Below are 5,851 nucleotides of genomic sequence, written 5' to 3'. Positions count from 1 at the left end.
TACTTCATAATTGTGCACGGGGCACCAAGTCACCACATTACTATAAATAAAATAACGATTAATAATGTCAACAATAAATATGTTACTAAGCTGTTCTAGTTTTCTTTTAGATAATATTTTTTATTGTCAACTTGAACACACCCACAGCTTCATCTAGGCATAGATACATTAAAATTCAGGTACTATTTGTTTCCTTTTATGACTAGTTACAAAAATAACTATAAAATAAAAAAAAATATACATTACAACAGAGAGAGAGAGAGAGAGAGAGAGAGAGAGAGAGAGAGAGAGACTTCTTTATCAGTGGCCAGTGCCATGGGACTTGGCATTGGCCACATTGCTATTGACATTAAGGGCCAGGTTATGAGGACGTTTGGGCCTTGATGCTAGAGTTGTTGAAGGTCGACGTCCTTTACCAAGGGTACCAGCTCCTCTTGGCATACTTGGGGTTCTTTTTGCGATTGAAGTTGGCTGGCAAGGTATCTTCCACGACCAGCTCCTTTTTTCATGGAAGATCCCGTTATGTTCAAGAAACTGTTTAGTTGGTTTGCTGATTTTATTGACCTTAAACGTCCTATGAACTTTTTCATACCCATAAGGGTGTCTGCATTACCAAATTCAGCACATGCTTTCACAAGTGTTTCAGCAGCCTCATGTGACTGTGCAATAATGTCTTCAATTCCAACATGTTCTTCTTTAATGCTGCTTGCTGACATCACATCATGTGTTTCAGTTTCCATATGTGGGCCTGTACAATTATCATTGGACGAGTTTCCTTCAATATAAATGTTACAATTTTCTTCAATAGTTTTTCCACTTTCTACTTACTTAAAAGACTTGAAAAAAAATACATTTTTGGAGGGCTTTCTCCTCACCAAGGGCTAGAACTGCCAACCGATGACGGCTGCTGCTGTTCAACACAAGCATCTGGGGCACCACAGTCATCCCTTGGTTAGCGCATACAACCTGATGCTTGCAGATTGCACCATTGTTTCCTTTAATGCATGTGCATATACAAATATTGAGGTCTACCGCATATATTTGTTCTGGGTCACTCTAACTCTGCACCTGGTATATACCACCACCCAAGGGATTTACTGCTTCCAAAGGGAGTGTGTCCACGATCACTCGCTTGATTCGTCGTCGACTCAGTGCCACATCCACTATGCGCTGTCTCATGTAGGAGTAAAAAATCTCTGCCATAAATACAACCAGCTGAGCAGTGTTGTAGTCCTTGCATCTGAAAAATAATGATAAACTAATTAATTAGATGGCTCTATATCTAAGGGTCACCTACCAAAGGCATCTTCCTACTATGAACAACACTATCTATTTAAAAAAACTGTTAGCTTCCACCCTGTATGAGTTTACTTTGCTATGTGAAGAAGAGTGTAGTAAAGCAAGTCTCAGTATGTATTTGTAATATAATAAAACAACAATTTGTTGCCTTCTGTTGATAAGATGTCTTCATGTGACTGAATTTAAATATAGAACATAATTTGCAGAACTACCTAATATTGTTAAGATATCATCTGCAGCTAGGGTGGTCAATCTCTGACTTTTTAAGGTATAACATCTGGCCCACCAAACTTATCAACATTAACATGGGAGTCTGCCCTGCAAACCCTTAACTGGAGGCTTTTTTTTATGTAGGGTCCCTGGGTGCAGATTTCAAGCAGATGGAATTGAAACTTTAAATTGTAATTCCACAGTAACAAAGATGAGTTCTAGGGGGTGGCATGGACCATCTATAGATGCCACTTTAAAACCATTGCTAGCAGCACAAACAGATTTCTCCCCAACAACTAAGGACAGATAATACCTACTAGTGCACTTGGGTTAGAGCATAAACACAACAAAAACTATTCATGACAAGCAGCATCAGCCCTATTATTTATTTGTATAGCTTCCAAAAGTCTGTATTTGTAGTCACTTTCTCTCCCCGGCCCGTAAGCAGCTCATATGTATTTCTCAACTGGCTCTCACTCTGAAAATATTGTCTTCCCCTGATATATATGAGTCAGGCTCAGATATTTTACTGGGCAACATATGCCATTAACCTAGGGCTTGCTAGTAACTAGGGGTCCACTGAGGACTTGTTGGGATATACCAAGGACATGGGGATGAATGGTTTGTTTTTATTGTTTCCTAAAATTATTTCATATTATTATTTTTGGGGTCCACTAATGAAAAGTGGTCTTGGGTCCACATACAGATAAATTCAGTCCTGAGTACAGTTATGTCACATTAAATTAAAATAATTTAATTAGTCTTAGTTAAGTTTTATCCTTACCTATTAAGAATATTATCCTTAATGATATACATTGTTGCCTCACAGTAATTGTTAGTGTGATGGCCTCTCAACACTGCACCAGCTCTGAAAGCAACCGCCCACTCCTCTCGCCTTTGGACTAAGGTGGTCAGGTAGCTGAAATATTAAATTGAAATCACTATAACATGAATTATTACACATGCCTAAAGGAATGGAAAAAATGCATATTAAAGTGTAAAACATTATCCATATTATACAACAGAAAAAATACTTGCACTACTTTCCAAAGACTTTACTAATAGTGAGAAACGTATATTACCATTTGCAATTGGGGTATTTCTCATCAAAAGGATTGTTTAGTAGCTTCTCCAGCAATTCTTGAAAAGCTTCTCTTGACTCTGCATAAACAAGAGATTTTACTGCAGCCATTAGTTCTTAGCGATCATTTTTATGGATGGCATGCTTGGAATCAAGGAGCCAGCGCCATACTTGTTGTAGTATGTGAAATATACATAGGAATTGCTGGGAAGTAGGCCAAGTGACTGCTAAAGCCTTCCTTTCTGCATCGCATTGTCCGTCATGAATGACTGCGGCTTTCCTTTCCCATAGAAGGCGTAATCCCCAAGTGCTTCCTTTACCATACCAAACCCTGTAAAGCACACAATAGGAAATTATATATAAATTGCATTCCACAAAAAAAAACTTGAAAAGCTAATACACAAAAAAGTAGGAAACTGAGAATGAAAGGATACACTATACACATTAATTACCTTTAGTTAATGTTGCTTCATCTTGAGAAGAGGTGAAAACCACAGCCAATGGCACAGCCCCAGCTGGTCCAGCACAAAGGAATGGTATGACTGCTTTGTTTAGCTGATCATCACAGCCTGTTGCATCAAAAAACACCACTTCCCCTGCCTCTCTCAGCTACCTGTGTGCTCTCATCATGAAGGGGGTAACCAAAACAACTGCAAACTTATCATTTTCATGACTACTTTTCAGAATGAGTTCAGGATGGTATTCTCCATATTTCCTTATTGCATCAAACATTGATGGGATATTTAGTCCTCCATGCTCACTCTGCCTACATACTGTCCACATATACTGAACAGGCTTTGGAGATGGATTCATAGATTTATTGGCTTGATCGCACAAGTCTTCACTCAAGTCCATCTTTAACAAATGGGGCCTGTATGCTTGACCTGGTGGCAAACCTGTAAAATATAAGCAAATATTTTCAATACCCACACTGTGTTGGGATGTAAGAATACTGAAATTGTATTCCTTGCTTTTTGAAAACACCAAATGGAAAGAATGGATAGATGGGCCTACAAAATCAGAAGAAACATGATGCTAATTAGTACATGCAGTTTCTAATGTGATTTTAACTGCCTGTAAAAGCATTAAATGCTCAATGTTTTATTATTGGAGTACTTCATTTACTTGTGGTAGTGTTACAAAGTAAAACTCACGGGGCATAATTTCAGTATATGCATACTGTACTGATGGATTAGGATATAGCTTAAAGCTTATTTCTAAGCTTAAAGTAATATATGGCAACTTATATATCTTAAGCTTAGAGCTTATGTTATATATATTATGCTTAAAGCTTATATTATATATCTTTAACTTAATTAAAGATTATATTATACATCTTAAACTTGGAGCTTATATATCTTAAGCTTAGAGCTTATATTATATATATTAAGCTTAGAGCTTTTGCTATATATCTTAAGCTTAGGGCTTATATTATACATCTTCAGCTTAGAACTTATATTATATATCTGAAGCTTTGAGCATAAATTATACATCTTAAGCTTAGAGCTTATACTATATATCTTAAGCTTAGAGCCTATACTATATATCTAAAGCTTTGAGTTTGTTACCATTTTTTTTTTCTTTCTTGGCATTGGTCGAAGAAGACACATGAGCTTCACCGTACTGTACAAGATTTCTGAAAAGAGGGACTGCTGTATGTATATGAGATTGCTGTCCTTGTATTGGTATTAAACCGGGGGTTGTAATAAATGAATATACTTTAAACGTAATGCTAATAGGCTATCTAAAGTATATTCCTACAACCTACAAGTATATATACACGTCTTAGCCAAATATGACGTAAAAATGGCGGGATTTACTAAACTTATTACATCATGTTAATTTTGTACAGCATACCCTATGAAGGGAGAAAACTCAATGGCATATACATATTATATATATTTATATTAATTGTTCATAAAGTAGGCTTCGTTCAAACGGCTACAAGCGTGTTTTCAAAGGTTATTTATACAGTTGTAGCTGGTATAACGTAAAGCGGAGGAGCCTGGCCACGGATGACGGGCAAGGGGGCGGGGCTTGTATATACTATACCGGACTTCAGGAATATGGTTCCGGTCGATCGAGGAGCATGTTTTATGAGATACTTTTTTTTCATGGTTTTAACATGTTTTAAATTATTTTTATATGCTTCCTATTAAGATGGTTTTTATTGTTTATGGTTTTAAGGATGTTTTAAATGTTATTTTAATATGCTTCTATTTTAGATGTTTTTTTAATGTTTTTTATAGATGTTTTTAGATGCCTGTTAGTTTTTTAATATTTTTTTAGATGTTTTTGATGCTTTTTTCATGATTTTATGATGCTTTAGATGCATTTTATATGCTTCTATTTTAGATGGTTTTGATGTTTTTAAACATGCTTTTAGATGCCTTTTAGATGTTTTTTTTATTTTTTTAGATGTTTTTGAGGCTTTTTTTATGATTTTATGATGTTATAGATGCATTTTATATGCTTCTATTTTAGATGGTTTTTGATGCTGTATTGTGGTTTTACATATGCTTTTAGATGCAATTTAGATGCAATTTAGATGCTTTTTAATATTTTGGGGATAATTTTTTAATTTTTTAGATGCTTTCTTTAGATGATTTTAGATGCCTTTGTTTACATGACATCATCAGAGAGTTATCGATTATTATCTAAGCCAGCATGAGGAAATACAAATTGGACAGCTGGGTAAGCGCGTCAAAAAAAAAAAAAAAAAAAAAAAAAGAACCTGCGTCAAATAAATGCGTCAGAAAAGACACCGTCAAAAAAAAGAAAAGTCAGCAGCAGTGGCAGTTTTTCCTTGATAATGATTAGTCCTCTGAATAAGGCTGTGAGGCGTTTCAAAGACAAATGAGAGCTGAGTAAATGACTTTTCCTATGTTTATTTCTAAGTTGAACGTATGACTTTTTAATACACCATTTTTACTGAAAAAGATTTTACATAGATTTTCAAATGAGATTTCATTAGTAATTTATTGTGTCACTTTCAAAAACCTAAAAAAATCATGAAAGTTTCATTCTCTCTCTCTCTCTCTCTCTCTCTCTCTCTCTCTCTCTCAATGTGGTTATTTCTTTATATACAAAATAGCAAATACATGAAACAGACTTCCAGCGGATGTAGTGAGCAGTAACACGGTAAATGAGATCAAGAATAGATTATACAAGATCATAGAAACTCAAAATGTTTGTACTAAATCGTTCTCTACAAGAGGAAATCGAATCTCCTCGGATGGACTAAAAAGTCTTTGAGATATC

The 5,851-nt window shown here is 35.3% G+C and overlaps 1 pseudogene; it reads right to left on the bottom strand.

Annotated features, from left to right (window-relative positions):
* Positions 1–300: 300 nt before the first annotated feature.
* LOC137625570 (uncharacterized) overlaps positions 301–5,851 on the bottom strand; it is a 6,888-nt pseudogene continuing 1,337 nt past the window's right edge.

This window comes from Palaemon carinicauda, chromosome 32 (assembly GCF_036898095.1).
Source record: "Palaemon carinicauda isolate YSFRI2023 chromosome 32, ASM3689809v2, whole genome shotgun sequence".
Taxonomy (NCBI): domain Eukaryota; kingdom Metazoa; phylum Arthropoda; class Malacostraca; order Decapoda; family Palaemonidae; genus Palaemon; species Palaemon carinicauda.
The sequence above is the reverse complement of the archived record's forward strand: the minus strand, read 5'-3'. Positions and strand labels throughout refer to the sequence as shown.